The sequence below is a fragment of the Apis mellifera genome, linkage group LG1 (assembly GCF_003254395.2).
Source record: "Apis mellifera strain DH4 linkage group LG1, Amel_HAv3.1, whole genome shotgun sequence".
NCBI lineage: Eukaryota > Metazoa > Arthropoda > Insecta > Hymenoptera > Apidae > Apis > Apis mellifera.
In genome coordinates this window covers 24,481,013-24,507,495 of record NC_037638.1, presented here as the reverse complement: position 1 = coordinate 24,507,495, position 26,483 = coordinate 24,481,013, and the positions used below count along the sequence as shown (strand labels likewise).

The 26,483-nt window shown below is 47.2% G+C and overlaps 1 protein-coding gene across 22 annotated transcripts in view; it reads left to right on the top strand.

Annotated features, from left to right (window-relative positions):
- Nucleotides 1-26,483, top strand: part of LOC551071 (bromodomain adjacent to zinc finger domain protein 2B) — a 139,081-nt gene that overhangs the window by 25,855 nt on the left and 86,743 nt on the right. For 20 of the 22 annotated variants that reach the window (XM_026445661.1, XM_026445658.1, XM_026445680.1 and 17 more), the window contains one exon: nucleotides 9,892-9,952. The gene's annotated coding sequence lies outside the window, so the exon portion shown is untranslated. Of the gene's footprint in view, nucleotides 1-9,575; nucleotides 9,713-9,891; nucleotides 9,953-18,194; nucleotides 18,516-26,483 lie in introns of those variants that run through there. The other 2 variants (XM_026445662.1, XM_026445668.1) reach the window with 2 other exon arrangements.

Sequence of the window (26,483 nt, the reverse complement as noted above, 5' to 3'; positions counted from 1 at the left end):
TTCAACGTTTCGTCGACGTTTTAACGATTCAACGTCGAACGAGCAACGTCGCACCTGGAGCATCGTCGATTGTGGGAAACCATCTACGATCGACTGAAATATATAACGTAACCACGTTTCGATATACGTATGGTTTCTCTCTTTTACCCTCTAACGGGTGACTAAATCCGACCGCCTCGCCTCGATATATATTATCGACGGTCAAGTCGGTTATTTATGATCGCGCACCTGCAACGCTATGAAATTTTTAATATCATTACGGTAACGGTACGCCGTGATTGATACCACAACCGTATTAATTACAACCGCCGCATCGCATCGAACTGTGTGTACGAGCGCGCAGGGGAGGGGAGGGGAGGGGAGGGAGTGGAAAATCTTGGAAAAGTTCAATCGATCCCCCGTTCTAACTCCGCTCGCAACTCATTTCGCCCGGCTACGATCGCGTTACCGTTTAATCGATGACTACAATAACGATCGCTTGTTATACATACACCGGGCCCCCCCCTCCTCTCCTCCCGGTTCAATCAGCCTCGAAACAGATAGGATCGCGGTTCGAACGGTCGCACGCCATTATTCCAATCTCGTTACGAGACTATTTGGAATTCTTTATATTTATACGAATTCTTCAACGAAGTTACAACTCGTCGCGATACACTCGGAGACTTTCCATTCAACGCGATTCTTTTCTCTTATTATATACGAGAAGAATAAAAGTTAACTTCGATTGATTTTCGATCGCGTTGAGTGCGAACGCAATTTGGAACATCGTTATAAGACACGAGGATTAAAGAAATAGACGAAGAGAAAAGTGACATCGTTCGAAGATATCCGCGTCCCACGCCCTTTACTTGCCAACCCGGTTACTTTCCGCGTCCCACGCGCGAAGCGCGCAAAGTTCCTTCTCTCGCGGGGGATTCGATTTACACGGATCGGTGTAAGCAACGCTCGAGGCCTACCGATAATTGTATAATATAAGCGAAGCGGCGGGAACGGAGAGTGGGGGAGAGAGAGTTCCAGTGGGAAGCGAGAGCGGCGCGGCGAGGAGAAGGATGGAAGGTGTAACGGGTGGCCGGATCGTAGCTCCTCGCGTTTCCCTTCTCTTATTCGCGGTGGGTCATTCGGTTATTTATGGCCTGGTAGTTGGCAGCAGCGCGGGGTTTGAACGATGGCGGGCGAGGGGTTGCTACGTAGCAGCAGGCCAACGCTGCGCTTTGATGCCGCGAAACGGGGAGGAGGGTGGGTAGGCGATTTCAGGGAGGTGGCAGAGGCGCTCGCTCTTTACGTGTGTGTGAGTGCTGCGCGACCCAAGAGCGAGCGAGACGGAGAGAGATAGACAGAGACAGACGAACGAACGAACGAACGAACGAACGAACGAACGAAAGGTAGAGGGAGAGTTGGCCAAGCTTGTACAGCGTGTGTAGCGAAGTCTATAAAGGAGCGCTTTATTGATCTCAGTTTGAACGCACGCTAGGATACCGATATAGTCCCCTGGCTACGCGCGCTATAACACACCGAGGCAAGGGGGAGAGTTGTGTCGAGATACAGGGTGTGTCCGATGGTGTGGCCGGTAACCGATTTCTTCGCGAACGCGTGGATAATGGCGAGCCACGAATCCGGTTGTCGTCAAACTGGTGGCCTGCGTGACTGGCTCCCCCCGACGAACGCGCTAAAAATTACCGTACCGCCGCGATCTCAGCGCTCTGCCTCGATCACGTGCTCGCTCTCCACCACGAACGGCTATCGGGTTCTGGTTGCACGCCGGCCTCTCTCCGCGCCGGGAATCCGCTGGTCGATAAGACGTGGCTGATAATTTTGCGACCAACCTTTCGCGACCATATCGGAATTCAGCTGTCGGATATAATATTAGCCGGTGATATCGCGTTCCGTCATCTCCCTCCGATTATTATTATTATTATTATTATTGTTATTATTATTATTGTTATTACTATTATAATTGTTGTTGTTGTTGTTGCGTCCGCCCATCGACGCGAAAACAATACTTTCTTCCATTCCAGTTTTCAAAGTTTTTTTCGATTCTAAAGGGATACGTGTTTGAATTTCTCCTACGAAAGGAAAAAAAAAAATCTCTTCGGATCGATACCGTTAGTTCCGTCGAATGTTTCAATTTTCGAAAACTCGATAACTTGAACGTTTTCACGCGCTCGTTACTCGACGAGGTTAGATTTAACTTTCGGATCGAGCAATCGCGCAGAATCGAAATTACATCGGCGACTCGAGATCAATAAAGAATTTTTGTGAGCTGATCGGAGAACAGGACGATCCGATGATTCCAAGTATATATATACTTCTTGTTTGGTTATCCTTTCCACCGCTTGATAGGAAAAATTGATGCGGTCGTTGGACCAGATTACGAAGCTCGTTTACGCGTAATTTAACGATGAAATTAAGGTTTAAAATCGCTCACGAGAGCATTTAAAAAAAGAGTCGTACGTTTATTAACGCAAAATTTCGGAAAAATTTCATCGTAAAGTATCGATAATGCCTCGTCCAAGATCGAGATAAACGAGTGAGCGAGTAATCACGGAATGAAATCGACGTTTATTAATATTGCGTGCAATCATCGAGCGACTCGTGGACGGAAACGAAGCGTTCGTATCTCTGTCCGTTCAAAAATTGGAAAAACGAACACTTTTCAAGTTCACGCGAAGCGGAGATTTTTCTCCGTGTTGACACTAAACCCATATGTGGAGAACACTTTGTGTAAATACTAGCATTTGCATCACTCGTGGTTAGCCGCAACGTATATACATATATATACGAACGAAACCTTTCTTTCAACGTCATCGCTATACGCAATACGCTTCTTAATCGCTTCTTTTTCCGCTACGATTAACAATATAATACAAACGCACGATATAATAATTTCCAAATATATTCGAAATATTTCTACGATTAGAATACTCGCGTTTTATCGGGGCGGGAATTCGAAGAATTTTCGCTCGATTTACGCAGCAGGCAGCCGCGTTTCAGAAGGCACGCAGCTGGCCGATACGTGGCAAAAGTCGAGCCGTTTGAGGTCGTGCCGTGGGACGTAGTCCGCGCTCGAATTACGCGCCTTGTATTTCGTTTCTTGCGCGATCGCGACCGAAAAATGCGCGCACAGTTTCTCCCGGCTCGGCTTCTTTCGCAACCGCGCGTATCGCGTGTATGTGCGAAGCGGGCAAGAAACGATATCCCATACGATACCGAGTTCTCTCAATTCTTCGCTTTGCAGGAACGAAATCGCGTCTGTTTCCTCGCGTTTCGCATCGCACGATTCGCATCGAGGAAAATTGATTTTTACCGTCGTTGTTAAAAACGATGTTCGCTCCGGAGAGATATTTCGATGGTATCGTCGCGGAAAACTCCGTATAGGCGTTGCGTGGAATTTATCGGTGTTAATCCGTACGATATCTGTTCGTCGATAACGCGTTTCCAATACCGGCATAAATATCAGAAGAGACAGAGAGAGAGAGAGAGAGAATTCTAGATTCTTACGTATCTGGTCTCTGGTCGTGGAATTTCTCTGTTCGTCGATTTATTCGAGTTCGTGGAATGATCGAACAGGTTCCCGAACGAGGTATAATATAAGTTCCCATTTCGTTTTCTCCGCGTCACGTTTCTTCGAACTTGCGTATACAGCGTGTTGGACGATTGTTTGACTCGCGCACTACCGACGTTGCGTTAATTCGTGGCGGATCTATGGCATTTGAGCAGCTACGTCGCAATGGATCGGCACCATTCTATCAACTCGCGCAAACCTTCATGACACGATATAATAAACGGCGACTGTCGGCTCGTTTGTATCGTGTCATGGTCAAAGCTTACGAGGGTCAAAGACACGGCTCGTCAGACTCGGCGAATTGCCACTGTAAGGCATTACACGTTGCGAGGACGCGAAAGAGCCGTCACGCTTCACGTTGACGCGATTTGGAAGCCGCGTTAAGGCGCCAGATAAACGAAAATTTTCATCCTTTTTTCCAACATCTTTCGGGACGAAATATCGAGAAATAAATATATATATATTGTTGCCAGACTCTCTCGATTCCCAGACTTCTAATTTCGTACGTAGCCAACCGACCGATCGATCGATTTTACCCATCCCTTCCTATTTTGGAAACGTAACCTGACGGAACGTGACCGTGTATGGTTATCCCGTTCCTCCCGAGTATAAACGATAAATCAAGCGACGAGTCAGCAAAAAGTCTCGTCGTTTAAACGCACCGCGCCCCCCGTTGTAATTCGAGGGAATTACGGGACGCGCTCATTACGGATTAATAATTTATTTCGGGACCGTCTGTCTCATATTGGAAAGCAATTGTCGCGGGTAAAACAAAGCGCGAGCGCCCTCCTCCCCTCTTCTTTTTTACTCCCGTTTGTGCATCGCGAACGCGGCGCAATTATTCGAGTGTTTTACTCCCGCGTATATAATCGCGTCCCGCGGGCGCGCCTACCTCGCGAATTAAAACTATCCCCGGACGATGATAATGCTCCTCCGCGCAGCTGACCCTTGAACAACCCTCTTCCGCGAAACACAATATCCGTAATGTTGCGTATTTTAATTCTCCAACTCTCCCGTGAAAATTTCAACGGAATTTAACGGGCCGGCTATCGATCGACGCGTCTTATCTGTATATATATATAAAAGTGAATTATGCAAAGAATTATATAAAGAGCACTCGAAATTTTTCGATACCCGATTTTTTTCCTTCGTTTCGAAAAATATTATAATATATGAAACGTACGATGGCGTGTATCGTTGCGTAATTAACACCTGTCGTAGGCGCGTGATAAAGGGTTGGCGGGGAGGGGAGGGTCGAAACTGTGCCAGGACGTGGTTAAAGCTTTAAATTAGGGTTTCTTTGCGACCTTTTTGAGGTATACACGGAGAATTGGGGGTATGCGCGATAAAAATAAATTACGCGATATTTCTTTTCCGCTGCTCGTCCGCGGGGACATAATATATCGCCGGGGGTGGATTTCTCGGGTTACAAATTCTTTATCGCATCGTTGCGCCGTTGTTTCATTTTCGACGCCAGTCGGAGCAAATCAATGGACGAGCGGATTAAAAAGCAACGTTTGTCCCGTCGAGATTTTTCTAATTTTCCATCAATCATTTCCCGAGTAATACGTGAAATAAAATACGTATTTAGAATATTGAAACGTACGAAGAAATATTCCGTTTTTTTTACTTCGAACGATCCGCCCGATTCTCGACGCATTCGATCAGAGTTTCCATTAAAATTCAGAGGTTATATCGAAATCGAGGTGGAATGATGTCCAGGTTATTACGCGAACGGGGCGGCGGAAACGGTTACGGCGAAAAAGCGTGACGGAGTTGGAAAGCAAGTGTCGAAAGACGGGTTTTCATGGTTTCCACGGAAATTACGCGTGAAGAGTTGTTTCGCCGGAATATATTCGCGAGAACGATCAAAGTGTTTGGGTGGGGAGAGGCAATCGGTCCGCGTAACAGGATCGAGATTTGTCAACTTTTTCATCTCGTCGTTTCATTACTTTATCGGGGTCGTCCCCCGTTATCATATATTTGTAGATCGGGGCGAAACAAACGGACGGACGATTATGCGCCCGTGAAACTGATCTACGCGGCGTGTTTGTGCACGCGCGCAAAACCTGATTGCTCTAACAAGCGAACAACGAGCGATTTGACCGATATTATATATATATATATACCATGTCTGTGTGCGTGCGCACGTGCACACCACACAACTTTGATTACACGTGTAACCCCGTTGTACTCATTCATAAGTTTCATATTCGTGAGAGAAACGATGTTAACACGCGTAGCAACGATCGATTTGTAAACCCACCGAGCTTTATTGGATCATCAACTCGATATTTTTTTTTGTTTCTTTTTCTCTTTTTGGGGGAGGGTCGATGATTTTCATCGATAGTTTTCGCGTCGATGGTTGAGCGGCAGAATCGGAACGAAAACGGTTTATAGGCGAGTTTCAAAGGTATCAGCAATGCGAATAATTCGACGGAAATCATGAGAAAAACGCGCTATCGCGCTTCCCCCCTCTCGCGGCGGTTCTCGCTTCCGTTTTCCTATGGTCGTTTCTTATCGCCTCTGTTTATTTATGGAAATCATCGTTTCCATCGACGTGTACGTATAATACGTAAGAAGAAGTTCTTTCTCCCGTGATTTTGCGGTTATTCATGGTCAGGATTAATTATCATAATCCTGTCGCGTTTCCCACGACAAACACTTCTCGCGTTGACTTAACGGGCTTAGAGTGTATAAATTCGAAACACTTCCTCGAAAGACTCCGTTCACTACTTTTCTCGTTTACCTTATCGCGATTTCCACTCGCGATAGGGAGCGATCCTTTTTTTTCACGAGTGTATTCCAAACTTATAAATTAAACGGATCCTTCTCCTCAAAGATTCGATGATAATTCCAATATCTCGCGTGTTTCACGCGAATGTCAATTACCGATCGTGTTAACGACGCTATCGATATCCACATCCTCGATGGACCATTAACTCTCTTCCCATATATATATATATATATATATATATATATATATATATATAAAACTCGAACTTGTGGCATCGACGTTATTTTCTGGAAAACTGTTTCACGGAACGCCGCGCTCGTCGAGCACATCTCCATCCCTCTCATCATTTTCTCGTATTATTAATTATCGAGGCTCCTTTTATCGGGTGCATCGAAACTTTTGGCGTGATGGGAAAGAGGAAGGGATAGGAGAGGCTTTCAGGCAACCGTTGTTCCGGTGCAACAACCCGGGATGCTTTCAGATCTCGTCCGCGAACGACGTCCGTCTTGAACGTGTCGGTACGTTACGGCCCATATCTCGTTCCCCTCGAGCCCCGCGTTCCATCCCCCGATATACCAATTCCAGCCAGCGCTTTACGATGGAACGCGAACTCGCCTCTGCCGAGCCTTTCTCGTGTCTCGTACACGCCGGGACACACCACGGAACGGAGGCCAGCGGCGGAGGATCGGGCGCGCGAGAAGGACGCGAAAGCGACCAGGCGGGTTGGACGGAGACGGCCGAGGAGCGGCTCTCGCGGCGGAGGGAAAGAGATGGGCGGAGGGTGGGAGCGAGAGAGGCGGCGAGGCCGGGGAAACGGAGGAACCGGGCCGTGGAACGTGCACGCGAGAAGGAGAGCTACCCTGACACACATCCACGCGGTTCCACACGTACACGGTGGCGCGCACACGGCGCAGAACGAGAACCGATGCGGCTGTCGCGAGGAAGAAGAGCGGGGACGGGGACAGGGAAGGCGGCTGGTCGGAGTGTCAGGAACGAACCCGGAGGGGGACGGGGGGAGAGCGGCACGAACGAGCTCGGCGACGGACGGTGCGAGCGTGGAAAGGAGAAAGAGGGAGGGAGAGCGAGAGAGAGCGCGCGCGCGGCGGCCGAGAAGGATGGCAGAGGGAAGGACGAACGCGGAGCGAATCGAGAGAACGAGCGTAAGCGAGAGAGGATCGAGAGAGCGCGTATATAGTACGTGCACCGCGAACGAGGGAGAGAGAGGGAAGGAGAGCGCGGCAGAGGCGCGGAAGGGCACGAGCGAGAAAGAAGTATCTAGGGTAGCGCGGAGAGGAACGAGGGACACGGGCAGATAGAACTCGAAGAGTAGTAGCGCGTGCTCACAAACTCAGCCAGCGCCTCTCGCGGAGCGTGTGTCTCCCCGCCCTCCTCCGCCCCTCCGCCTCCGATGCCGGTGCTACGCTCCTTTCCTATGCTCTACTACGCGTTCGTCGTCGTCGTCGTCGTCGTCGTCGTCGTCGTCGTCTCTTGGCCCCGCCGCGTCCGCCTAACCAACCTCATCCCACCTTGCCTCTACCTCCTCTTCTCTTTGCCTCCGCTTCTGCCGCGCTCTATCTCGGTCCGCTACGCTTCTCTCCCGGTCCACCCACCGACCCACGAAACCGCTCGTTCCTAACTCACCCCACGTATACCGCCGGCTCTCTGTCCCTATTACTCGCCTCTGCGCCATTCTCTCTTTTTCTTGCCCCCTTGCTTTCTTTTTCCCTCCTTTTCTCTCTCTACCTACTACGGTTATGCTCTTCTCATTTATGCGCCGCCTTCTTTCTCTCTCTCTCTCTCTCCAGTAGTAGCGAGATACGAGAAAGAAAGGGGAAAGAAATTCTTTTCTCGCGTTTTCCCACCGACTTCGCTTCGCTTCGTTTCGTTTCGTTTCGTTCCCTCGATCTCTCGGCTTTCGTCCCCCCTTCGAGCTGTCCCTCTTCAGCCTGCTACGATCTCTCTGCGTCGTATCACGTTCGGCGGGTACAGCATAGGCGGCCAGAGCAAGCCGACACGACAGCCAGCTCTCCGCGATTATCTTTTGTCCGATCGTATACACACGCACACGCACGTACGTGCGCGTATGCGCGTCGCCACACCGCCGATCATCCGTGTGTTCGTCGCGCGCGGGATGAAAACGCGAGCGCGAGCGGCAGACGCTCACGCGATGGATACACGTAGTAGTATCGGTTCAGTCTCTCTCCTCTGTGCGCTGTCTGTCTTCTTCCACTGTGTCGCCGTATATTCGTATTCCTCGTTCCCGTTGTCATTGTCGTGGTTGCTTCGCCTCGTGTGTTCGTCGCTCTCCCCGTGTATGCGTGTATTCGCGAGTCTCGCCGCGCGCCGCCAGCGTAGCGCCGCGACGGCTAGAACGACGAGCTTTATATTATCGTCGCTCCCGGCGATGCCGCGCGTAACACGGGAACCAGTAGCGGTAGCGGTCTGCTCTCCTCGTTAGAGCGACGAAGAAGGATATCGAATGGCGGTGGGCGGAGGGTGGGGGACGGCAGGGAAGAGAAAGAGACGCAATGGGAAACAGAGAGAAAGAGAGAGAGAAGGAAGGAACGCGGCGAGTCTGGAATTTTGCGCAGCTCTGCGGATCTCGATGGCCGGAAATATGGGTATTATCGGTGGGATGCTTTTTGAAACTGTGGCTCGTTTGCTTCTCTTTCTCCTCTCACTCCGCCTCTACCCACTACCACCTCCACCTGCGCCTCGTCCTCCTCCTCTTCCTCCTCCTTCTCCTCGTCCTCCTCTTTCTCCTCCTCCTCCTCCTCCGCCTCCTCCACCGTTGCTCCGCTCTTCTAGAAGGTTGTAATTATTTGCGCGCCTGTATGTGTGTGTAGGCGCGTTACGCGGTCGCGTAGCTCGATACAAAAGTAACGCTGTCGGGCATGCGGCAAATCGACGGTTCGCCGACTCGGGATCGGTTCCGTGCTCGTACATCTGCGTGAGTATGTACGGTGTATACACTGTGCCCGGTAAACGAGATTTATGCCCGAACGAATCTTCGTACCGCGTTATACGTGCGCTACGCGGATGGCTTTCGGCTGAGCCGCGTCTGCGCATGCGCTCGCGTACACGCGTGGACCCGGTCGGTAATTACAGGGAATATCGCTTTGGTGTTTAAAGCGCGCTCTAAACCGAGACAACGCTAACCGAACGGTACTTTGCGAAGACCTTAAAACCACGGGACATACCGGGAACTATAAATAAGGCGAGGCGCGCTTACACACGCGTGCCTGCGTGCCCAACGCGCGCGTCTTTATAGATAGTATACTCTTACAGAGAAGCGAGCGCTAATTGTGGAAATTACACTCTTGCTCGAAGGTTTCCGAGTACTTTTCGAACCGAGTTCCGTCCGAGTAGGATGGAGCCAGCTATACCTGCACGGACGCGATCGTCGAATGGAAGTACGGTTTTGAACACGTTCAGGCTGAGAACACACTGACAAGCAGATTTAGCGAAGAGTAACGCGCGTTTGCTCTCGTTCTCCTCGCTTTTGCCAGTCTGTTCCACTCGCTACGCTATGATTTACTATCGCGCCGTTACTCCGCATGCACACTCAGCGCACGTTTCTATTTGATTCCAGGAGTTGCAGCGACCGAAGGGAGTCCTTAAGAGGTTCCTGCGCCATGTCGACGTCATCCAAGGTGAGTTTATTCGAAATTTCCTTCACGTATATACATATCGTGTTGTATCTCGAGCGGTGCGAGAAAATGGGTCGTAATTGTGTAATTTCGCGATGAAATACAGGACCCAATTATCCAAATAAACATCAAGGTTCGAGAGATTAGGCCGTAACCGTAGCTATTTTACATTTTAATCGAAAATTTCAATCTTATAACGGGCCTGTTAATCAGTACGCGTCGATTCGTATTACGAAAGCTTAGCTCGCCAGTTTCCAAGCCTACTCAACGCTGAAAATTCGACTATCCTTATGTTAACGACCGCCGCGAGACGATCGGATTAAGTTTATCAGATGTTTCTCGATGGATACTTAACACGTTAACCACGGCGAACTTCGCGATAACGGTTTTCCATGCTTCGTTTGTTGCGTGTAAATCACCCGTTCCGTGGCCACGTATAATTTGTACGTTATGCGCTCGACACTCGGGCAACCCTTTCTATGACTACTGTTTCATCGTTCGTCTCTCGCACACGTACGCGCGTATACACACGTATGCGCGAGTGCGAGTAACGAGACTCCCCTTCTTTAACAGCGCAACCTCGTTATCTGTGCGAGAAAGCTCGATTATGTCGTTTCACGCACCAATGATCGTTTTGGATTTCGGATCGATGCGCGCCGAGGGATGGGAGCGTAGACCCGGTTCGAATTAATGTTAGGATATTTTGTCGGCAATTAACGAAAGTGGAAACTTCCCTTCCCCCGTTCCGGCGACGACACGATTCTCCAATTTCGTCAACGTTTCTCGCGGACGTTAGTTTCTTGATAACAAAGTTGGAAAGTATTTCAGGAGATTCCTTTTTTATCAAGCGTCGCTTATAAATCGATAACAGCGTCGTGTCGTTTATTTTTTTCCAGCTGTATGGATCTTTCGACTAAAAAAAAAAAGAAAAAAACGTAAGAAGAATTTTAATCGAATTTATCAATTAATTCCATCGACGCGTCTTTCCGGATAAATGGTTAAAAATCTAGAAATGGAGAGGAAAAAAAAGAGAGAGAGAGAGAGAGAGAAACTGGAATACTGTATTCGCACGATATTTCGTTCAGCGGGCACGTCGAATTCCCGCGAGTCGAATAATTTGTTAGCGGATGACGTCAACGGACAGTTCTGTTTCTTAGGCGGCGTACACACGTACAATCACGACACGCGTGTACCGTGATTGCTGTCCGCGCATGCTGCTGCACCTTGCGCATGGAAATGTAGAAACGGCTCAACGTGCTCGCGAACTCGTCGGCTCGGAATGAGTCAACCCGACGCGTTTCTTTAACGACTCCGGATTCCTCCGTCTCCGCCGATCGAACCGTTCCACCTACGCTCCCTCCCTCCCCTCCACTTTCCATTTTTCTCCCCCTATCTATCCCCCCTTTCACATTCGCGTAAGCCCACTCGGACGCTTCCCCCTTTTCCTCGAACGTTTACTCGAGGCCTAGAAGAACGCCTCGACGCATAAACCACGCGATCACGTTCCCTGTATACGTAGTATCCACCTTCCCACGTCCGTCATCCGTGGCTTTCCTTTTTATCGGGGAATAAGGCGGCCGGAATGGAGGAGGGGAGAGGGGAGAGGAAAAAAGGTTAGGTTTTCGCGACGATCCTCACGTCCCTTCCCTCCGAATTTATGACGCAGATAACTCGGGCTAAGTACGATCTCAACCGACTGGAGGGGCGTAAAATATTTTATGGTTACAGTAAATTTTATCGGTTTATATCTCTGCTCTCCGTTAGTCTCGTATTAATGCTCCACGATCCTCCTCTCCCTCCGAATGCGATTAGCCAACTATTTCGACCAACGAATTCACGTTTGTTTTCCGCTATTCCTAAATCGTCGTTCTGATTAAATTTTCAATTCGATCGTGGAGGGATTGTATCCCTTCGCGCGATTATTTAATGAAGGGAGAAAGAGAAAGAGAGAGAGAGAAAAAGAAACGAGAGGCGAGAGAAAAATAATTTCAACGAGAATTCTTCCTATCTTCCGTCCCTAACTCTCGCCATTTTCTTCTTTTATTCCGCTTTGATTCCCAAATGCAAATCCCATTACTTTTTACCCTTTGTTTCTCCGCGAATCGCGTCCTCTCTTATGTTGGCCCCGCGATTTTAAAATTCGCGCTTCGTACGTGTCACCGTCCACCACGACGCGACCCGAATCGATAACTCGGTCGTCTTTACGTATATACATATACGTATATATACATCCCCGGAGAAAAAGAGCCGAAAATCGTGACTCATGCTCCGCTCTTCGACCTTGAATCGATCGGTATCACGATATTCCGAGTAACGTCCAACGAATTTATCTCGACATTTTGCGAAAGAGATTTGCGATTTTCTCGATTCTTTCCACCGTTTCTTTTTTCCTTTCCGCGATGCGATAACGCGGAGACTTGGAATTTACGCGGAAAAACATTATCCACAGTTTGCATAAATTATCGTAATTGCCAATCGAACTGTATTAACCGAATGGGTGTATATCGTACGAATATGTGGAAAAGATGAAGTTCGAAGTTTCATTCAATTTGGCGTGGCTCGTTTAAGAGTATTTATTAGTTCTCGAGTTCTACCGCGATAACTCTAAAGGAGGAGGGTTATATATACACGTTGGAAGGCTTTTCGAATCGGGCGAGTGTAGTTTTCAATCGAAGCTTCTTCTTCCTACTATATTAATCGTCTTTATCGATGTATAAATATCAGTTCGTTAATCGAAATAATTTTTTCTTTTTTTTTTTTTACTTTGTCGAATACTTTAATAGGACAGGAAGGAAATGAAGAGAATAGAGGAAGAACGAAGATCGTTTCACACTAGATACTCGCGGTAGGAGGATGTTTCACCGATAAGAATTCTACAATTATATACACCGTGCAATAAAAAAAGAAAAAAAAAAGAAAAATATATCAACACGACGCGAGAAGAAATTATTTTTCGAAATAAAATTATCATAGGTCTCTCTCCCTCCTTTCCAGACCCTTCAAAAAACCATCAAAACCGACGTAGCACGCTCGCGCTCACAAATTTTCCATTACTTGAACGAGATTCGTCAACTCAGTGGGTCAGCCTCCCAGCTCTCTGGGAAATTCTCCACGGTGTATACAACGAAACAACGAAACGAACGCGCGGCCGCCTGGCGGAGTTAATCTAAGCGCGGCGGTGTCACCAAAGGGTTAATTGGGAAGGAGCAGCGAGCCGCGAATACTATACGCGGGGCTACCTTAAAAGCGAGAGACGAGTCGCGAGGCGACGGCCGGGCGTTTGCGGGGCGAGGCGGCGAGGGACGGGGGAAAGAGGGAGACGGACTAGAGCGGAGCGGGAGAAAGGGAGATTGGGGGGAGGGGAAGGGAAGGGGGAAGGGAAGGGAAGGGAAGGGAAGGGAAGGGAAGGGGGAGGGAGAGGCGAGGTATACACAGGGTGTTCGGACGAAGCAGGTATAAAATTTAAAGAGATTGAGGGGACAAAAAAGAAACCACAATATGAGATAAAAACATTTCTCGAGAAACTTATTTCTTAACGCTTATTCGTCCTCCAATGGTTGGCAGCGAATGTTTGTATTTAAAATTTTTTGTGTTCTTCGTTCTTTTCTGCGAAACGATTACCTAAAATATACACGCTCGCAAGGAACGATAAAAATTTAGATAAAATAAAACGTTGAAAACAAAAATAGAAGTGGAGAACGAAATGGAGAATAATTCTGGCCGGTTCGATTAACTCGTAAACAATTTAATTTTGCACTTTCGCCCACTTTCGGCTTATCGCGAAAATTAATTTCGACGAAACTTTTTTTTTTTTTTTTCCCCCCAAACTTTCTGCCGATTCTGTTCCAATTTCCAACAACGGTTTAAATTTTCCTTCTTTCTTCCCACTTGATCCGGAGCACCGTGTATAAAGCAGGAAAAGAGAGAGCGAGAGCGAGAGAGAGAGAGAGAGAGAGAGAGGAATGGTTGCGGACGCATGAAACGGCGTTAGCTGCGCACGCCACCGTCTCCGCCGGAAATTATGCCAGCACTCGGTTTCTACGTTCGGTGTAAACGAACCGAGGTAACGGCGGCCGGCCACCGTCGACCATGCCAGTGCGGAACACGCCCCCAGGAACTGCGTTTCTCGTGGGCGACGGCCTGAAATATCGAGCGCCTTGCCCACGTATACACACGCGAAAACGATGGAACCCGACCGACCGACTGTCCGGGGAGAAAGAGAGAAACCGGCCGTGGTTTGCCCGCCACGAAAACGAGAAGGAAGCGGCAATCGGGACAGGTTCGACGCGAGCGATGGATCCGAAAGGGAGAAATTTATAGAGGAGGGGGAGAGAGGGAGGAAGGAGGGGGGCTTTCCAGGGATAATTTTCCATCCTCCTGACCCTTCTTCTTCGCTTAGGGAAAATCTCTCTCTCTCTCTCTCTCTATCTATCCCGGCTTAAAGAGAGAGAAAACTGCGTTTCGACGAATTTTTCATTAGGAATTATGCACGTATTGAAAGTAGCACAAGTGATCGATACAAGCGAACGATATCCGCGTAATCCACGGATGCGAATGAATAGTGTGTACGTTAAGGATAAAAACGATCGTATCTGCGCGCAACACGTTCAATTATTTAAATGTTTAAACGTTAGATCGATGATTTGAAACGATTCCATTTCCTTTTAATCAACCTTTTTACCGACCTTACTACTCGTGTCTCTTCATTAACCGATCGATAGATTAGTCGAAATTACACGTCGCATAATAGGAGAAAAGAGTAGGGGAGAAAAAAAAAATAGAAGAAGAAAAAAATAACGGTATAATAAAACGGTGGTTGAACGTTGTAAAATCGAGGGAGGGGGGGGGGGTTATTATCGTTCACCCTGCTAAGGTTCATCGAGATCCAAAATCGGTAAGTTTTTTAAACGCCGCGATCACGTACGGCGCGCGTTACATAGTCACGTTACGACGAGGTTCTAGGATCAAGGGTTGGCAAAGGGTGGACGTAGATAGGGTGGGAGAAAATTAGATGGTGGCGGGAAAGAGGGAGGGAAAAACAACGGTTGAGAAGTTTCCAGGGATAATTTTCCGCCTCCCTAGGCTGGCGGGTACGCGAGGGGAAAATCCAGATTCGAGCACATGCACGCGCGGGTTTTTATAGCTTCGTAGCGTGAAAACATTGCTGCTTCGAAATGAGCGTCGGTGGGCGCATCTATTACGAAGAAAGGAGGAAGGGTATTAGGCTCGACTCGATAAATATTATTTAATTTCTGCGCGCTTTCCATTGTTTTCCAATTTTATAGAATACGATAATAATCGTTTCGCATCGAGGTGTATTTATTTAATTTAACGTACGTATCGATTTCGTATTCGACCGACCCGAAAGGATTAACATTTCTCTCTCTCTCTCTCGTTTCCGTTGCTCGCGGAATTTTTCAATTTAGTTTCAATTCGCGCGACGAAGAACGGGAAAGGGGGGCGGCGATAAAAAGCGCGCGAATTTCAAAACATCACCGCGTAAATATCCCCGTTATCGTTAACGTTCGAAAACTGGATGAAACATCGATTTTCGAAGCGCGTTGAAAGTGGGCACCGGCACGATAATTTCGGATACGCGCGATTGTTTACTTAGCGCGGCGCGTTCCGATTCTTTCTCGTTTATTTTCAAACCTGTTCGCGGCCCATCGATAAGCGAAAATTACAGTAACGCGCCAGGCGGACGCGAGTTACGAGTGCCTTTTAATTGCGCGCCTGTTCACGATAAATTCCGTTTTTATTTCGTTCGTTTCCACGGGGAATACAGGCCACGCTCTTCCCTCCGTCATTTTTGTCCCTCGATCGTGTACTGGATACGTGGATAGGATGATTCCGTTGTTGATTTCACGGAGGCTTGAAATCCAGACGATACGCAATAACACGTACGTTCTTATACACGGTGATCATGATTCATCGTGAAAAAGTCGATAATTTATGATGCAAATTATCGTATTCGTAATATTGCCGGCAAATTGTGCGACAAACATTATCGTCACAATGTAAAAACGACGGTATTTTTTTTTTTTTTCGTTCGAGTCCGTTGCGGGAAGAGAGAAGGAACAAAATCGTCTGAATATTCGTCGCGCGAGATATCGTTGGCGGTTAAGAGCGGCTCGCGTTAAATAGTCGGCTTAAATTTTGATTTTCAACTTTTTACGGGCGGAATTACGGGTAACCGGGCGCGGGAAATTAAACCGCCGATTCACCTCTTATATTTCGAGCAAGTTTCACGCATTAACATACAGTTAGCCCGAAGCTCGCGTGGCCGTGCATTTTTGCACCGTTTTTCACGTTTCTAGTTACACGGGCCACGATTTTCTCAAATGTTTCGCTTGTCGGATGAATATTCATTTGCGAATATATATATATTCGTCTCTTTTTAGTATTGCTTTAAAAACGTTTTATCGCGTTTGTATGTGTAGAGAGAGAGAGAGAGAGAGAGGGGGGAGAGGGGAATAACTGTATTCTTAATTCGAGATCAATTCGTTTATTTTCAAGGTATATAATAAAGTAGCGGATACAAATATTTTAACGGTTAGAAACGTGCAACGATCGTTTACAGAGGAAATAAAGCTTATTTATATGATTATCTTCTCGAGAATAACTTTCTACCTCATAATTTTATTAGATCGATCCACGTGTAATATCGTAATCCCGTTTCTCCGAGAGAGAGAGAGAGAGAGAGAGAGAGAGTTCATATTATCGAATATTATTTGTGGAAAAAAGTAATAGAGACGTGACAAATAATTGTAGGAAAATGAGAAAAATATAACCACTGAATTAATTTTTTAATTACAGGCGCCACTCAGCCTGGTAAAGCATTTTCAGAATCGAGACGCAACAAATTATATTTTCTTGATACTTTGTATCACGAATTTGTTAAATAACGAATAATTAAAAACGCACTTAACGTTAAGTACTGTTTACCTCGCCTATAAAAAAAAAAAAAAAGAAGAAAAGAAGAAAAAAAAAAAAGAAAGAAAAAAAGGAAAAAACTTATCCATAAGAGAACGTCAATCATAATTCACTGCAAAGCGTTATGGTCGAACATTTACAAGCGTTAACGAGCAATTAAGAGGAATTATCGTTTATTATAATTAACATCTTCGACCCTAGGATTTCGTTGATTTTAAATCGAGTCGATCCTCCTCTGCGTCCAACGAGCGACGATCGTCACCGGCCACGTCCTTTCCCTCTCCTCCTCCTCGCTCTCCTCTCCCCTCTCCCCCCCGAGATATTTCTCCAGCGTGGAGAGGAGCAGCCTTAAGCGGTAATTCGGCGACGCGGAATGCAAAAGTGGAGTCAGGGGTTTGGGGGCGAGGAAGAATCGGTCGGAGGAGGAAACGCGATAAAAGAAGAAGGAAAGACGAAGAGAGAGCGAGAGAGAGAAGAAAAAAGGCAGGAAAGGTGTTCGCGTCGAACGAAGATCCTCTCCTCGGTCGAAGGGAACGAAGAGAGAGAACGCTACGAGGACCGCGACGCACGATCGCCACTGACCAAAAGAGAAAGAGTGAGAGAGAGAGAGACGAATAAGAGGAGAAGACGATTCTTTTGAGCCTCGGCCAAGTTTTGTGGCCTGTTGGCCGCCTCGTGGAATCCAGTCGCAACCGATTTCTCGTCTCTGCGCCTTTTAACCGTACTACGTGTCGCGTTCGTGTGTGTGTGCGTGTGTGCGTGTGTGTACACCGCCTGCGAGTGAGTGCAACCGAGAGGAAGTGCGGTGTTGTGTGCGCGACCAACGTGTGCGAGATAGACGAGGATGACGCGATGATCGCGCCGTCTGTGTATCTCCGAGAGCGAGAAGGACAAGGAGCAGAAGAAGAAGAAGAAGAAGGAGAAGGAGAAGGAATGAGAGATCGGTGACGGAAAGAGAGAAAAGGAGTGCGAGAAAGAGAGGGAGAGTGGAGAGGATGCAAGGTGCAGGGAGACGAAGAGAGAGGAGGGAACGAGAAACCGTACACGTTTATTACACGCTGTCCCTTGGATCGCGCTACAGCCGCTGGCAAGACGTTCCATTAACGTCGCTCGGTACCTACGCAATTATTATACTTCCTTGTACAGCGCGTTTAATCGCGAGCGCCACGGTTTTCTTAATCCTCCGTTGCCTGTCCTCTCCCCTCCTCTCCCACCTACCTCGAGTGGGTTGCATCGCGGCTCCATCGATACTATTCTCGTTACACGTGCGATAATGTAGTAGTAGTGGTGGTGGTGGTGGTGGTGGAGGTGGTAGTGGTAGTCGTCGTCGTGTCGTAGTTCCGTGCTGCCGAGTTCTTCTCTCTCGGAGAAGGGAAGAAACGAAGAAAAGTGGTGTCGTTAGAACGATCGGAACCGCGATCACGGTCAGGTGTGTTCTCCCTCCGTTCCTTCTCCACTCGTGCACGCTTGTGCGCGTCCGTGTGTTGTTGTTACGACAGTGGTGGTGCACAGTGTCGGTGTTACGGTGTTATCGTCGTCGTCACGGCGACGCGTGTAAAACGAACCGCTGCCAGAAAACGCGCGCGCGCGTGCGTGTTCACGCGCGCTTTTCTCATCGACTGTTCCGCCGTTGGTACGTATTCACTACTGGGGATGTGGTGTACGTGAGATATACGCTTGTTATACACGGTGAGACGAGCGGATGCGCTTTGAGCGCGCACGGTGTCTGTCGGCACGGGAGAGGCTGGATGACGATAATCGCGTTATACGTATTGTTTCGTTAATTGATCGGGTACGTTGTTTTCGCGCCGGCTGTCGCTTTGACGCTGGTAAACTCGCTCGATGCTATAATCGTCAAGTTTCTCGAGGTTATCCCGACTATCCAGCTATAAAATATAATTCGATCGGACGGAGATACGGTTGAAAGATTCGGCCGAGAATTCTCCTCGCGTCAATCCTATATCCGACTCGAATCTTCAACGAATCGTTACTTTCGTTTAGCGGTTCGGAATTGCGACGCGCGATCAATTAGCGTGGCCGTGTGGCGCGATGAGAGACAAAGCAGCGGCGTGCATATTTTTGGATCGGTTACGATTTCGATCGCGCCGCGCGTTTCTCGGATATACACGCGGTAGAGTACAGGCAGGCTGCCTTTACATTTTTAGCGTCGGTTGGCAAGGATCGAGCCGGGGGGGAGAAGATTCATGCCGTCGAAAACAACTTTTAATACGGCTTTCGATCGGCGACTGCAATTCGAATTTAAATTGGCGCAGTCGAGTGTGCGCGACTAGCGCCGCCGCCGCCGCCGCCGCTCGTTACGAAACTTCGTTACCGCCGAGTATTTTCAACCCCGAAGATCTCGATGGCCCCGGGGCGAATCCATTAAAGGTAAAAGCTTCTCGTTTACATCTGCCGTTCCTCGCCGTTTCAGACGCTTTCTCTTTCCTTCTCTCCACGCTCCTCTTTCCACGCCTTCCCCATCCCGTAGGCCCCTTCTTCTCTCCTCCTTTCGCTCTCTTTTTCCACGCGCCACCTTACGATTCCTTCGAAACGTCAGCTGGTTAGCGCGACGTTCGTTCCACGCTATTATCCGGTCAACCGGTGTCTCTCTTCTCTCGCTCTTATCGCGCCTCGTCGGAGATCCTACGCTTTTCGATACAGCACGCCGGCTAAGTGGAAGCCGCCGCCGCCGCCATTTCTTCGAACGCGAAGTGGACTCATCCACGCGTAAACAAACGTCACGTCGAATTTTCTCGCAACATAAATTTTCCCCGGAATGAATCGATACCGATAGTTTTATTTACACAGCTCGCCATCCTGCCTCCCACCATCGTGTTCATGGTGACGAAAATATTTAACGTTGAGCAAAAGTCCAAGGATACTTTTTCTTCTTCTTCTTTTTTTTTTCACCGATAACATTCGTTGTATATATATACACGCACGTTTGTTCGAGTCGCGTCATTCATATCTCCGTTCCATTGACCGACAAATAGCGGTCAATCAAACTCTGTAAACTCAAAGCATCCCCTACCTAGAGAAATACGGGCGTAAATATTCCGAGTTTCGAACAACTTGCCCTGTCTCGATTTAACGTAACTTCTCGATTTCTCGTGTTGCTCGTAAACCCCGGGGAAAATTACGCGATATCGTAACAACGTTTCGCGAAACGGTGCAACAACTCGTATCTTAATATCGACCAATCGTTTTCATCACTCGCATCCAAAAACGAATATAATTTCCGATTTACTCGAGATTATTTTCATTCCTGAACACGCTGAACCCGAATATTCGATTGTTGTAACGTAATCCTTTTTGGAATCCTCTTCCTTCTCCCTTTTAAAAAAGAAGAAAAAATAATCTCGAGACTCGGTGAATTTTTTCCTTTTCCACCAGGTTGAAGAGGCGGAAAACCGATGAATATTCGTCGAATAACGCACGGTGGGTGGAAATTCATTCAGGAAATCGGGGCGAGACGTATCTCGTAACAATGGGCCGCGAGGCGAGAAATCGGCGATCGCGGCGAAAAAAGGGGAGAGGAGAGAGAGAGAGAGGGAGGGAGAAAAAAGAAAGAAAGAAAGGAAGGAAGGAAAGAGGGAAAAGAGCGGCGGAAAGAATGGCGGACAATGCGGAAATGCAAGATGGGGAGACGACGGGGGCTTAAGTGCAGCTGCAGTTTAGCTCCATACACCGCTCTCGTAATCGCTTATACGTGGACGGATACGGGGAGAGACCCGACACGTCTTTACACATGCTCTCTCGCCGGTGACCTTTTCGCGGTGCCACGAAGAGAACCGATGACGCACGACGTCCAGAGCTGGTTATAACACACGCCGACGTGCGTTCGTGTTTCTAGTTTACGCTGCGATGCATTCAATGCGTTCGCTACCTTCGTATCCATCCATGACCGAATAAATGATCAATGCAATTAATACGATGTCGCGAGAAAGCGTGTAATATTTTTCTCGATAACGATAAGACAATCGCAGGTGAATACGAAATAATAATAATAATAATAATATTGGCGAAACGTTTAAATATAATTGGAAAGTGGATTCGTCTCGGTGAAATTTCTTCCTTCCGGTTATATATTTCCTTTTTTAATTTTTCTAATTTATCCCGCGGGAAAATCGAGCGTGATTGACGAGATCGAGAGATAGTCGCAACACCCATAACCGTTATCTTTGAGCATAATCGACGAGCAGCAAGGGTTAAATGCTTGGAAGATCAAAGACGAGCGGTAATAAATTAATTGCTACGTATGCACGATCCTTTGCGCCTAATACAATTCGACCATAACCCGGAACAATTTGCCAATTTCGTATCGTTGTAAGTAAACAATTTCGAGATTAGTCATAACGATTTAATCGGGCTATCCCATGACGAACCACGAGATTTTTTTATCACATATATATATATCTTTTCCTTCCTCTACAATTTCCTTAAAATCGGTCTGAAAAATTCGAAAATTATCGCTCTGAACTTCGTCCAACAACAATAAATAAGCACATCATTATTCTGTACGAGAAATCACGATGAGATTCCTCCTCATCATTCGTACACACACACACGTCTTCCGTGAAATTTTTTCCTTTCCCGTTTTACAAACAGCTTCGAATTTCCTCTCGGTTGAAACATTCATCAAATGAAAGATCGTACTATCGATTCGATTTCGTGCTAAATTCTTCTCGTGGATAGGATACATGCGTAATCCTACGATAAATCCACGCAGACTATCCACTCGTGCCCTCTGCTCGAAACGAAATCGCTCGGTTATTCAAAATGATCGTTATGGACTCGACAGTAAACACACACACATACTTCTCTCTCTCTCTCTCTCTCGCGCACGATCGCGTGTAACGTCGTCGATCACGATGACGCAACGCGAACGGCGTAACACCGATCGTTTCGACGATGCTAAGAACCTTTTAACGACGATTGCGAAACGCGGCTGGAAAGCGAAGTAATGGCGACGGATCGAAGGTGGTGGCGGGTCGCGTAGTCGCGGCGCGAATCTAAAATTCACGAACAACTTGACGCGCCCCCATCGCTTTCGTTTCCCCCTCGCTCGAACGATGGCGGAAACTCCGTCGCGGCGGGAAAGCCCCGTTTCGCGGCGCGGCCGTGTAATCTTTCGAATATCTGCATTCCGCGTTGGCAAGAAAACTTGCAACGGTATAATAATCGCGTAGCCGCTCTCTCGCGTGCGCTCGCGGTATTTACCAGCAGGCATAAGGGAGAGAGAGAGAGAGTTGTCTTGTTTCTCCATTCTTCTAATTGGCGTGCAACGTTTTCTTTAAACGGCGACGAGAGAGATAATAAAATGTTGGATGGAAAAAAAGGATCCAAGAACCGAAGTTGATCGATATATAAGAATATAATGTTTTCACGCCGAGAATTATTCGAAACCGTTTAACTTAATTTTATCCTTCTCCCTACCTTAGAGAGCCGTGCCCAGTCACGTGAAACACCCTGTATCCGCAACTCCCACGAACTGGAAACTCTCTCTTTCTCTCTCCTCGGTATCAATCCCTATTTCTGAATTCCTGCATTCCTATCTCTGTACACGCTACCACCATTTCGCAATCGAATGCTCGATCGAAGGAGAAGGAGGAGGAGGAAGAAGGAAGATCCGTGCACGCGTACACTTCCGTTATCTCTTTCCCCATTAGCGGTCTTACGTAGCTCGTATCGTTAATCTTATCTCGATCGATTCTCATCGATCGCCCGCTCGAATGGATAGAAACGTACGATCAGTGCGAAGGATCGGTCGAGAAGGAAGGAAGGAAGGAAGGTATTCAACTCGGCTCGTCGAGGTGACCACCTGTACTGTAATATTACAATATACAGGTTTCCAGGTGAGCCAACCGTTTGAAAAGCAACGCCAACTTTCTAATACCCGATAACTTTCCCATCACCAACGTAACATCATCGTATCATCGACAACACCATGTATACCATACATATACATCATTGGATTCAGACATTCGAGAGTTTCTAAGAATGGACATGCCCTGGATTAATCGGTGAATCCACGCGGGAAGTCCGTCAAACGCGGAGGGCTTGCGCGCATTTGTATGCAAATAAGGTGTTTCCATTATCGTTCCACGATTACGGAGAGAGAGGCAGAGAGAGGCGACGAGAAAGTACGCGGACAACGCTTGGCCGTTGTTCGGCGGCAGGGAGGGGAGGGGAGAGCACGGTTTTTTACCGCGGAGCGAAATACAAGCTCGAATTTAGCTCACACGCACGGAGCTCGGGTTTTTCTTCGACGACGATTCTTTCCCCCCCTCCTCTCTCCCCTCCTCTCTCCCGGTGCTCGAGGATCGTTCCAGCCAACAATCGTTACACTGGTCGAGATAACGAGCGTTGACGTCACGCCTGCTCGCTGACATCAGCTGCGCGAAACGCTGCCTACGTGACGTATCCGTCGATCGATACGAAAACGTAACGAATATCGTGGAAATATCCTCTCCGATTTTTTTCTTTTTTTTCTTTCTTTTTTTTTAATTCCAATTACTCGATTCGGTCGATATATATATACTTTTTTAAAGGAGCGAGAAATGAGTCGAATGGAATAGAAGAGCCGAGCCCACTTCGACGTAGAGAATATATACATGTATATAAATTATTATCGTGTGAGACGCTGTCTCATCGATTCGAGATCGGTGAGACAAATTTTTTAATCCTAAAACTCGTGGGTAGAATTCTTGGTTGATAATCCGTGCTCTCCTTTCTCCTTGTGTTTCCTTCGAAAGTGGCCGATCCACGATCACGATCTCTGTCCATCGACCCTGAACCAGAACCGGGCCACGATCTGGCAAAAGATTCCCCTCCAGGGAATCTTTGTAAACGTAGGAAAGAATGAGAAAAGGAAAGGAGGAAAAATGAGAAACGAATATTTGAATATTCAACACCCGGACCAATATTCTTCTCCCTGATTAAGAGAAATTAACCGGATTCACAGGATTCGGAATTACATCTCGCGTGGCTGGCTGTGGAGTTCGTAAAACGTCGTCGAAGAATCTTAATAACTGGTATCCGTTTCGAGAGAGAGAGAGAGAGAAATAAACGCTCGTTTTTTTTTTACGAGCAAGAAACGACAATTCGAAAACGTCGTTTACGAATAATTCCTTCGGTATTCGAGATTCGTTTATTTAGAAATCTCATTTTTCTTTCAACCTCATCGAAATATAATTCTTCTATAAACTTCGATAAGATAAGATCCGTATCTATAATTTTCTATAATTTCAGATGTTCGATTAATCGTAAGAGAAACACGTATATGTATATTTTTCAAATTTGTCTCGAGAGATCTTTGGCGTAACAGAAAAATGTTGATCGTTCTCTATTAATCTTTTTTCCCTTCAAGATTTCACGCGAGTACTTTTACGAGGGTTATTTGCCAGTTAAGCGTGTTTACAAGCCAAATAGTTGCCACGGCTTCGCCTTAACCGTTTACCATGCAAGCGCTTCAATGAACCATTCGCTGTATCGCACCTCGTTGCCACCTATTTAATTCCCGTTAAAGCCTCTTAAACCTTGCACGACGGCAAAAGCGTCCATTTCTCTCTGAGTGTATATCTAATATATGGAACGTCATTAATCTCGATCTGAATCGTTTAACGATTAACCGGATCGAACGATCGCTCGGTTCGAACAGTCCACCACTCGGTTACGATCCATTTCATAATTCTTATATAAAAGTCTTAACGCGATGAGATAACGAGTTTAAGTTTTACCAAAAAGAAAAAAAAAAGGAAATTAAATTTAGAAGATATATACGCGATTCTGGTTATCATCGAAAATTGATCAAAAATTCTTGCCGAGTCTTATCTAACAACGAGACGAAATATCGACAGTTATTGGAACGTACAATGGGATGCAGGAAAATTGCAGCAAGAACGGATAACGGAATTTCCAAAGTAATTGCATCTTTAACATTTATAGAATAAATTAATATTAATGTATTCGTGTATATATACAACTCGATTCTAAAGATTGATAAAGTATGGAAAAATTATGCTTAATTCTATTTATATCGAGTTTTACATCGTTCTGGAATCACCGTCTCTCGCGAGTAATTAACCTTTTTATTGCGCGATCGAGATCCTCGAGAGCGAGCGAGAGAGAGAGAGCAGCCCACCTTGGTCAAATCGAAGATCGTCGTGGGAGAGTTGTGCGAAGACGGGGAGGGGGGCGTAGACAGAGAACCGTGGGCAAAGCTCGAGAAACATCGCCGCGATGACTCGAACGCCGGTGATGGAAAGTCCGACTTAACCTCGATCGCCGCCAGATCCACGATATCCCTTCTGTCGGTGGAGAGATAAGGAAACCGCGATGCCGGCGATTCTCTGCCGCGCCTCCGCCTCCCCTCTCCGCCACGCGGCTTCTTCGGTTTGCTCGCCATCGAGCATCTCGCACGTAACAGGGCACCTGAATGCTGCACGGAAAACGAACTTCTCGAATGTTGTTTGTTTCTTCGAACGATCGATGATTGGACAGATTTGTTAATTCGAAAGTTTTTTTAAAACTCGAAATGTTCCATTATTTGGATGAACGAATCCAGTAGGATGTTTATAGATTGAAATTACTTGGAATTATCTTTATAATTGAACGATGGGTTTGCACAAAATTTTCCGTCACCATTCTGGAGATTCGGGGAAAGGCAAAGGAAAGAAGAGGAACGCGTGCCTGTTCTTCGCAATACGGGAAGGAAGGCAGCGATATAAACCGGTATATGATTTCAGTGGAAAAAAGGAGGAAAGGCCGCGCTCTCTCGTTGTCGAGCTCGTACGATGCTCCTAATTCGGTCGAACACGCTTCGCGCATGCCAGTGAATTTCCACTTACGGCGTCTGAGTCACTGCGCGACCACTCTGACTTACCATGCGAGCTGTCGCGTATCGATCGCTACAGTTTATCGTAACCTCTTCTTACCGAAAATTCTATCCATGCTGCGCAACGATTCATTTCTTCGTAGCGCGAAAAACAAGGAATGCGCATCGTATACACGATTTCGATCGTATTCCACACGTCCTAAATTCGTCGATAACTGTTGCCTGTTTCTCTAGCTACGCGTTTCCGCGATTTTTACGGAGGAACGGACGAGGCGTATCGTATAAGTTAAAAATTATTAGCAAAACCCGATAGCTGTGCCAAACAAGATTTATCGAGCGTGTATGCGTGGCTGATCTCTCTCCAAGCTGTACGCGTGGCTTCGAACGACCGGTTGTCCGTCACTCGTGCTTAAGATGCTTCCGATGAAAGCTGCGGGACAATGCTATTCTTGGCTGAAAACTGTCATCCTCGTCGTACGTACAGAGACTACCGTACAACGTCCGTTAAATCGCGGGAAACCTTTCGCCTATATCGTACTTGTACCGTTGACCCTCGGATCTCTGAAATCCCCCGCGCGAATCCCCGAGCCGTACGTCGTATTTTCTCCATTTAATAAAAAAAGATTCTCGATCCGTAGCTAGTTTCGAATCGATTTATTCGCTTCGTCGTTAAACGATTGAAAAAGAGGGAAAAAAATAAGAAATTACAGTTCTGTCGTAAAAGAAAAAAAGGAAAAAAAGAATTCTTCCATCGCGCTTAAATAT